The sequence below is a fragment of the Caretta caretta genome, chromosome 28 (genome assembly GCF_965140235.1).
Source record: "Caretta caretta isolate rCarCar2 chromosome 28, rCarCar1.hap1, whole genome shotgun sequence".
In the NCBI taxonomy this organism is placed as follows: Eukaryota; Metazoa; Chordata; order Testudines; family Cheloniidae; genus Caretta; species Caretta caretta.
Genome location: NC_134233.1, coordinates 7,471,306 through 7,481,256, shown reverse-complemented (window position 1 = coordinate 7,481,256; position 9,951 = coordinate 7,471,306). Strand labels below are relative to the sequence as shown.

Genomic DNA, 9,951 nt, shown 5'->3' with positions numbered 1-9,951 from the left:
TTAGTTGGGGGCTGAAGGTGACGGCTAGTGGCGTTCTGTTGTTTTCTTTGTTGGGCCTGTCCTGTAGTAGGTAACTTGTGGGTACTCTTCTGGCTCTGTCAATCTGTTTCTTCACTTCAGCAGGTGGGTATTGTAGTTGTATGATGTATTCTCTGTGTATATAAATCTCCCCATTGTATTTGCCACTGAATGTATCCGATGAAGTGAGCTGTAGCTCACGAAAGCTTATGCTCAAATAAATGTATTAGTGTCTAAGGTGCCACAAGTCCTCCTTTCCTTTTTTCATGTTATTTAAAGTTCCCTGTGGGTCAGGATAATACTATCTCCTTGAAATAGGTGGGGAAGTGGCCTGTTTGAATAACCTAAAATAAAGGAGCTTTTGTAAAACAGTTCTGCCTTTAAATGTGCTGGGATAAAAATTGGAAATAGTAAATTCCATGGTCAGACACCAGGCCAGGATCAATTGATTTTTTATTCTGGCCAGGATCTATTAATTGCAGAAGAAACAAACTCTCGGGAAATAGCTGTAATTTGTCCCCAAACCTTTCTTTGTTCTCATATACTATCAGTGATTCTCTTCTAGAGGGCAGAGTTAAGGTTATCTGGGTTGACAGTTAAGGTTACTGTCGCTCTGTATTCCCTGTTTTTCCAGAGTTTGAGTTTTACTGAACTTGATGTTCTGGAAGGGTAAGAGATTTTCACAAAGTTAACTCTGTTGTAACACAGGCTGTTGTTAGTGACAAATAATGAGACTAATCCCTCACTGCGGTAATTCCACTGACTTCAATGTACTCTTTCCCCGTTTCTAGTTCCAAAAAAATAAGCAAATTAAAACAACTTTGAGAACTAAAATGCTGTGAGAAATCGGAAATTTTAGTAGCTCACATAATTCAGTTTCTTCTGTGTCTTGTGCGTGTGTAAATGGCACAACACGTTAATTTATAAACACATCTTTCTTAACTTCTTTAAGTTTTATCTAGTACATTAACTATATCAGGTGGGTTGTTCAATGCCGTGAGGTTTTCATGCATTGCCCCGAACATATTTTTCATATTATGTAAATGAACACAACTCACTGACCAGAAACTTGTGTATTTCATGATGTGAAGTGTGTCGGTAGCTCAGATTAATAGGTTTATTTTCTCTCTCTCTCTCTCTGTGAGGCAGAACAAAATAATTTAGTGATGCGGAAAATGTTCCCTTCTGCTCCAGAACTGCCTCAGAATCACCTTCCCTTCATAGATTAATCTGCCCCTGTGTCTCTTTGAGGAAAATATTGTTTCTATGAAAAAAACCCAATTTTTTAATTAAAGGAACTGAGACAGAATGGCCACATGATGGCTACACAATGTCAGGAATGCAAAGCAGCAGGTTCCCTCTGGCTGCCCCTTCTGGCTCATTAATTGCACTATTTGGAACCTGCATCTAAAATTACACCCTTCCTGGGAGCAAGATTCAAAACTGCCTAAGGAAACCCCATTGGGTTTCAATTGCAGCAAAGGCAGGGAGGCGAGGGGAGAACACAGGGGTCTCAGAGCTTCTCCTTTGTCCCAGGGAGAAGGGTCTAGAGGGCTAGAGTAGGGGGGCTAGTTGTCACGACTCCTAGGTTCTATTCCTGGCTGTGAGAGGAAGGGGGTGTCTAGTGGGTTAGAGTGGGGGCCTAGGAGTCAAAGAGAAAACCTCTCCCTTTTCAGCTTCAATGCACATTGAACAAGAACATGGCTTCTCATTTCTTAGGTTCTGATGCCATCATGTGGCCATTTCATTTCACTTCTTATTGTTAAAAGGTTTGGGTACTTTGCACAGAAACGTTATTTCCTGGGGAGAGACGGAGAAGTGGAAGCTGCATTGATTTAATCCTCCGAAAAATAGATAAGGATTAAAATATTCCCCAGACAGCTCAGTCCTAACCGTCCTCCCTCACTGCTGCCAGTGTAGCTCATTTCTGTCCCACAGCCCCGAGAACTGCTGGGTGCAAGTCCTGGGCCTGTGTGAAGTAAATGTAGGGGTGACTCTGCCTGCCAAGACTTTTCAGTATAAAAATTCAGACATGACACCATGCCTGGTGAAGGAGACACAGATGTGTTGTTTGATTGTTTTTCCCATTTTAAATGTACTTGATCATTCTGATGGCAAAAATATTTCTACGAGACCATGAAAAAAGGAAGAAACTGTGAAAATACCCATGGGAGAGAGGGGGGTTTCCGAGAGCCAGGGTAGAGATGGAGATTTTCATGAAACGGGGACAGGCCAAAGTAGGGCCTTTAGCTGGAGCAAAAGGGGAGGTTTTTTTGTGCAGTTCCATTTTAACCAGCCTCACATCCTGTATCCCTAATGCCCCACCCTACCCCCAACATGTGACCTCCAGCCTCCCCACTGGCAAAGCCACTTGTGACTCCTAAGACAACCCCATTGGTCTGGCCCTCCTCCCCCCTGCAAAAACTGCAGACCCCCCAGCGCTCCCTCTCCTAGCTGGATCCCCTGGCAATCAGATGTCTCTGCAGAATGGCCGCAGTTACTCTCCTGTGTGTCTGTTCAAGGACAGCTTCTGACTTCTCCTGAGAATGCAGCTGAGAAATGACTCGCCCGTCTCCAGTTTCTCTCCTGTGGGCTCTGAGAAGCAGGATGGGGCCTGTATGGTAAAGTCCCTTCAACATTCCCCTTTCATCCCAGCCCTGGGATGTCGCCAGTAGCTGCTGTCCCCTGGGAGCAGCAAAGGAAGTTTCCACCCACCCAGGAGGCCCAAGCCTGGAACTAAAGTCAGCTTCAGGCTTCTCCTCTCTCCCTTCTTGGAATCAAGCTCATGTTTTTACCAAGAGTTAAAGGAGCCCGAACCCCCAGAGTCTGGGGCAATGTCACAAGTTCCCAGTGTCTCCATGGAAGACAATTTGTTAAATCCCAGATGAGTGGAGTGAAATCAGTTCTCAGCCTGAGTCCTTTGCTCTTAATCCTGAGGATATTGTCCCACCGTGGGGCCATTTCCCGCCTCTCTTTCCTACAGAAGCACAATTTTCTTTGCACAGACACAGAAACAGCAAGATCTTTCTCTGTCCCTCGTGCAAAGCAGGGTGTCAAATTCCGTGGAACCTTCCTCTTCTGCGATGGAAACAATGGACAAACAGGGGGCCCTGGGCACCTCCAGCCCTGGCCGTGAGATGTTCCCTCCCCTCTTTCTTTATGCTGCTACAGTTATTTCATGGAATGTCTGGGCTGGGGGAAAAGCTGAGTTCACTCCCTGCTGAGGGAAAAAAGGACCCTCAAAATCTCAGGCCCTCAGGGAAACCCCAACCCCTGCTCCCGGGATCACTGAGGTGCTGGGGATTTCAGTAGGAAAGGGACTGTCTGAATTGTCAAGGTGGGGAATGAATAACCATCTACAACTAGATCCACCTCATTAACCACTGACACAGGCTGATCGTGCTGCAGATAGATGGGAAACCGGGAGTGAGTCTTTGCTGTAGAGCCATGGAAACAGTGACCCAATTGCACTGCAGTGAATGTGCTGGGGAAAGCTGGACTTTACAGGCAGGTGGAAATAGCAGATCCTAGAAACACCTGGAGCTCCCCACACCACTTCTGCCACCATGGTCAGGTGTTGAGCTGCTCACTGAGCCCTCCAGCTCCATGGCCTTCCAGCAGGGGATTGCAGCACCCTCCCCCCGCCAATGCAGGGGAGAGGGCTGAGTGTATCTCTGCCCCTGAGTCCAGGGCAGGCACTCTCTCTGCCCCACACATAGAATCTGGCCCTGCTGCAAAGTGCCCCCTAAGAACCAGCAACCTCCAGGACAGCAGGTTTGGCCCTCAGAGCAGGGACTCTGTCCCTCATGCTGCTTTTAGGCTCCCAGACGCTCTGGAAACAGGGTGGGGCCTCTGAGTGTAACCCATAGCAGCTACAGCCCATCTGGGGATGTAGCTCAGTGGTAGAGCGCATGCTTTGCATGTATGAGGCCCTGGGTTCAATCCCCAGCATCTCCAAGTTCTCTTTTCACCCGGCTGCTTTGCTCATGACCAGCAGGGATGTGGCCCACCAGTCTCCCTGCACCAGTTTCAATCCTGCTCCGTGAGGGGCAAATGCCAATTGCATGGAAGGTCTGGGGGGGGGGGGGTTTCTGCTCCTAAGTCTCCTCAGTACTTTTAAGATTCCCACCTGCTGTGCTGTTTGGGTCAATGGTGGATGAGAAGGGAGAATCCTCCAGCACTGGAGGGAAAGGTCCCATCTGCCCAGACTGAGGGGCAAGGAGACGGAGGGGCAGTCAGTGCTCAGAGAGGAGAGACGTCAGTGATTTACACCCACCAGGGGATGCTGTCCTTTTGAGGTGAGTGCAGCTGGCTTGGGATGGTGCTGATGATGGATAGAAAACAGGCTGGAGTCGATGACAGATGAGACCATAGAAGGGGAAGGGGAAGGGCAGCTCCACAGAAGGTCCTGGGTGCTCAGATGCCCTGGCCTGTCCTAGAGAGAGAAAAGACACAGCGGGACCCAGCCCCCCTACAGTCATCCCATGGACAAGAATCTGGTTGGGAGTGGGGTGAAGGTTTCCTCTGGACAAAGGGAAGCTGAAATCCCTCAGTGTCCTGGAATTTAAGCAATGCAAGCTTCAAACCCTGCACGGGTGGGGGCTGAGGGGCACCCGCAGAAAGTTGGGCTGGACAGGGATGTATAATTGTTGGTGGTGCCCAGAATGGGGCCAAGTCCTGCCCCTGCCCCCCCCCACACACACCTGCCTAAGGCTCTGGGAGGGAGTTTGGGTGTGGGAGGGAGGGGGCTGGGCTCTGGGAGAGAGTTTGGGTGCAGGGTCTGGGCTCGGGCAGGGGGTTGGCGATGCAGGAGAGGGTGAGAGGTGTGGCACTTACCTCAGGCATATCCCGAAAGTGACCCGCACCCCACTCTGGCAGCAGCCCCTAGGTGTGGGTGGGTGGGTGGGTGGGGTCTCTGCACACCGCTGCCCGCAGACGCCACCCCTGCAGCTCCCATTGCCACAGTTGGCAGAGTCGGCGCTCGGGGCGGGGGCAGCGTGTGGAGACCCCCACCCCCAGCCCAGGGACCACAGGGACATGCCAGCTGCTTCCGAGAGTGGCATGCCACACGGAGCAAGAGCGGGCAGGAAGCCGCCTTAGCCCCCTTGTGCGGCTGGTGATGGGGGTCCCAGGCCCTTTAAATTGCCCGGGGAGGCAGGCAGGACTGCGGGGGACACTCCCAAGGGCCTGACGTTGCTTTGCACAACGATAAATCTTGGAACAGGATAGAAATGAAATGGCGGCAGAACCTAAGGAATGAAAAGCCTCTGGATTCTTGTGCATGCATTGACTCCGAACGGGAGCTGTAATTTGACTCGCTTTGTGGCTGCGGCCAGTAAAATATCAGGACAAAGTCGTCCCAGTGATTGTGACGCTGGGTTTGAGGAGGCTTTGGTCTTATTAAAATGTAATTTTAGCAAGTTACACTTGTGTTTTTAAAAGTGGCTTCCCCAAGCAATCCCAAGTTGTTCTTCCCAGAGCTGGCTGATGGTGGGCAGCAGGGGATCTCTCCGATCTGCGGGGGAATCTCTCTGGGCCCCACTGTTAGTTCTCCACCCTTTCTCCCCCTAACCACGCACCCCTCCCTTCCCCATTATCAATGTTTTAGAGTGACCCCTCCCTCCCTTTATGGGATACAGACTCTCTGTGACAGAGACTGACTGGGGCTCCTCTCTGCAGGGCCCCAGTGGGGAAGGAAAGAGACAGGGGGGCTGGGGGAGAAGACAGGCAGAAGGAGTCAAATGGGGCTAGACCAGAATAGAGATTTTCTTCCTGTTAAAATGTACTGGAGTCTCGTCACTGAAAAGCCACGTCTTTAGTTAGGTTTGAACCAGCAGCCTTTCAATTACCAGGCAAAGGTGTGAAGCACAGAGACTGGTAACGGCCTACTTCCCAAGGCTGTCTAAGAAGCCCCCGCAGTGGTGCAACTGGCTAGTGCAAAGGGGACTGCTGCTGGGGTTATGAGTTCAAACCTTACCTAGAGCCCTGGTTTCTATTATCCACATAGCTTCCTCAACTTGCTTTGCCTAATTCACATGGAAAGTGCCATACTAGGTGTCAGGGTTCCCTCTGAACTCTAGGGCAGTGGTCTCCAAAGCGGGGTGCATGCACCTCAGGGGGTGCACAAGACCATCCCTGGGGGTGCGCCGCTGGCATGGCTGCAGCTGCACTCCTGGACCTTTGATTCTTTGCTGGCGGCAGCTCATCTCTCTCCGGCAGCAGCTCTTCTCTCTCTCTCTCTCTTTTTTTTTTTTTTTTTTTTTGTGTGCTTCCCTAGAGCTGGCCCTGGGGTGCATGATCCAAAAAGTTTGGAGACCACTGCTCTAGGGTACAGATGTGGAGACCCACATGAAAGACCCCCTCAGCTTATTTCTACCAGCTTAGGTTAAAACTTCCCCAAGGCACAAAGTCTTTGTCCTTGGAGGGTATGCTGCCACCACCAAGTGATTTAACAAAGAATCAGGGAAAGGATCACTTGGAGTTCCTATTCCCCCAAAATATCCCCCCAAGCCCTATATCCCCTTTCCTGGGGAGGCTTGAGAATAATATCCTAACCAATTGGTTACAAAGTGATCACAGACCCAACCCCCTGGGTCTTAGGACAATAGAGAAATCAGATAGGTTCTTAAAAGAAGAATTTTATTTTTTTTTTAATGTAAAAATCACCTCTGTAAAATCAGGATGGAAAATAACTTTACAGGGTAACAAAAGATTCACAAACACAGCAGAACTTCCTCTCGGCTTAGTTTCAAAGTTACAAAAAACAGGAATAAACCTCCCTCCAGCAAAGGAAAAATTCAGAAGCAGAACAAAAGATAATCTAACATGCCTTGCCTGGCTTTTACTTACAATTTTTGTAATATGAGAGACTTTTAGGATGGTTTATAGGAGAAGGAGTTTTCTGACCTGATGCTTCCCTGCTTCCCAAGAGAACATACCAAACAAAGCCTCCCCTCCAAGATGTGAAAGTCTCTTCTTTCCCCATTGGTCCTTTTGGTCAGGTGCCAACCAGGTTATTTGAGCTTCTTAACCCCTTACAGGTAAGGAGGAACTCTAGGCTACCCTTAGCTGTATGGTTATGACATTAGGGTAATGAGAGTAAGTTTTAAACTCTAAAATGTGGAAGTGGGTCCCTGGCTTGGGAACACCTCCTGTCCCATACTGCCATCATTTCTGGTAGATTGTTCGCTGGCAGGGAGAATTGATTTATTTGCTGCTGAGAAAGCTGCCAGGACAGGTCTCTGGGCCCCAGATCTCCCCGCTTCTTCCAGCACACCCCTGGCTCCTTTGCTGCCCCAGTCACTGCTGGAAGAGGGTCCTATATGCACTGAGGTTAAACTTCTCCAAGCCTTCTTAGCACAGTTGGCAGTGCATCAGTCTCATAATCTGAAGGTCCTGAGTTCAAGCCTCAGAGAGGGCAGTTATTTTTGCTCCCTGCTTCAGATTTTCTGAAGGAAATCAGGGAAAAGAGACTAGAGCTGAGTGGTTTCTAGACACCCTCCCATCCATCTAACGCACACACAGAGAGACTTTTCTAAGGCTTTAACTTTTCCTTCTCCTTTATGACTCTTTAATGCAGCTGGAAATACCGGTTCCTAGAAGCCCCTTTCCACAGAGCACATGATCGTAGTGCAAAGAGAAAGCTGGGGGCTGCCAGGTTGTTGTGGGCAAGTAGTGAAAGGGATCCACAAAAAATCCACTAGGGCCATTGTCCCCCATGCTCACCCCAAGCAGCTTTGACTCTTGATGCCTGTGATGCTCAGATTCCACCTCCTCAGCATCCTCGACCCCCACTGGAGGCAGGTTCCTGAGACCCCTGTTCATACTCCAGACCCGAGCCGGTGCAGCATCCCTGCCCAGCCACTCACCTTCTGCCCCAGGAGAACCAGCTGGTGGGCTGCATCCATGGGCAGACAGCTTATACCGCTCCCCTCAGAGCAGCAGCTGCAGCTGTTGGCAGCTAATCCCCTCCTAAGACTCGGGGGAAGGAGCTGGGGATCACTGTGTTTGAACACATTTCTCTCTAAAACTGATTTAAATTTAGAGCCCCTTCCCCCATTTCTGCTTTATGCCTCATTCCTGTACAGATGTGAACACAAAGAAACCTTTGGCGACCACTTGCAGCTACTTCCCTGAAGATTCTTTAATTCAATAATTGCTGACTCCTACCTCCATTAAGAACAGTGGATTTTATGCCCAAGCACTTGGCTAAAGGCAAAATGACGGGCTAAGGTTTGTTACCCCCATGGCCAGTGCTGGAATTCACTATATTACCCCAGCCCATCTTTAAAAAAGGGAAGAAGGAGGATCTGGGGAACTACAGGCCAGTCAACTTCACCTCAGTCCCTGGAAAAATCATGGAGCAGGTCCTCAAGGAATCCATTCTGAAGCACTTACATGAGAGGAAAGTGATCAGGAACAGTCAGCATGGATTCACCAAGGGCAAGTCATGCCTGACTAATCTAATTGCCTTCTATGACGAGATAACTGGCTCTGTGGATGAGGGCAAAGCAGTGGACGTGTTGTTCCTTGACTTTAGCAAAGCTTTTGACACAGTCTCCCACAGTATTCTTGCCAGCAAGTTAAAGAAGTATGGGCTGGATGAATGCACTATAAGGTGGGTAGAAAGTTGGCTAGATTGTCGGGCTCAACGGGTAGTGATCAATGGCTCCATGTCTAGTTGGCAGCCGGTATCAAGTGGAGTGCCCCAAGGGTTGGTTCTGGGGCTGGTTTTGTTCAATATCTTCATTAATGATCGGGAGGATGGTGTGGATTGCACCCTCAGCAAGTTTGCAGATGCCACTAAACTGGGAGGAGAGGTAGATACCACTGGAGGATAGGGATAGGATACAGAGGGCCCTAGACAAATTAGAGGATTGGGCCAAAAGAAATCTGATGAGGTTCAACAAGGACAAGTGCAGAGTCCTGCACTTAGGACGGAAGAATCCCATGCACCGCTACAGACTAGGGACCGAATGGCTCGGCAGCAGTTCTGCAGAAAAGGACCTAGGGGTGACAGTGGATGAGAAGCTGGATATGAGTCAACAGTGTGCCCTTGTTGCCAAGAAGGCCAATGGCATTTTGGGCTGTATAAGTAGGGGCATTGCCAGCAGATCGAGGGACGTGATCGTCCCCCTCTATTCGACATTGGTGAGGCCTCATCTGGAGTACTGTGTCCAGTTTTGGGCCCCACACTACAAGAAGGATGTGGAAAAATTGGAGAGAGTCCAGCAGAGGGCAACAAAAATGATTAGGGGTCTAGAACACATGACTTATGAGGAGAGGCTGAGGGAACTGAGATTGTTTAGTCTGCGGAAGAGAAGAATGAGGTGGGATTTGATAGCTGCTTTCAACTACCTGAAAGGGGGTTCCAGAGAGGATGGATCTAGACTGTTCTCAGTGGTAGCAAGGAGTTGTTGCCGGCACCCAGTGCCGAGGGGCTGAACAACAGCTTGAGTTGGTTCGTTACCCGGTGTGCTGCACCCAATAATCACAACGGGGTGGAGAAGCAGAAAAGTTTATTTGAAGCTTCAAAAAGGTACAGGGAGATTTGAATCTCAAATCCTGTACAACAGAGCAGGAAGTTACACAGGCTTTTATACATCCTTTCTTCAGCATACTTATCCAATAGCAAGCTGCTCCAAGTATCCATATAGCCAGCCAATCCAGTTCCCAGCTAGTTCCCTGATTCTCTGTATCATTTGTTAAACTATACATAAAGCTGCTTTATTCAGCATTGTTCTTCCATATCTCCCCTGTTTGGCCTTGCTTAGTTTCAGGCAGTCTGACTCTGCAACATACTGTTGCAGAATCTCAGCATAACTGCTGGGAGTGCCTCCAGGCGGGGGGGCCAAGGACACTTGGGCCTAGCACGCAGAGCTGCTGCGAGTGCCTCCAGGCAGGAGGGGGGGCCAAGGACACCGGGGCCTAGTG

At 49.5% G+C, this 9,951-nt stretch overlaps 2 non-coding genes across 2 annotated transcripts; both read left to right on the top strand.

Annotated features, from left to right (window-relative positions):
- The first annotated feature begins 3,903 nt into the window (after positions 1 to 3,903).
- On the top strand, positions 3,904 to 3,975 carry TRNAA-UGC (transfer RNA alanine (anticodon UGC)). The gene has a single exon. It is a non-coding gene; the product is annotated as a tRNA-Ala (tRNA).
- Positions 3,976 to 7,365: 3,390 nt separating this feature from the next.
- Positions 7,366 to 7,438, top strand: TRNAM-CAU (transfer RNA methionine (anticodon CAU)). The gene has a single exon. It is a non-coding gene; the product is annotated as a tRNA-Met (tRNA).
- The last annotated feature ends 2,513 nt before the right edge of the window (positions 7,439 to 9,951 follow it).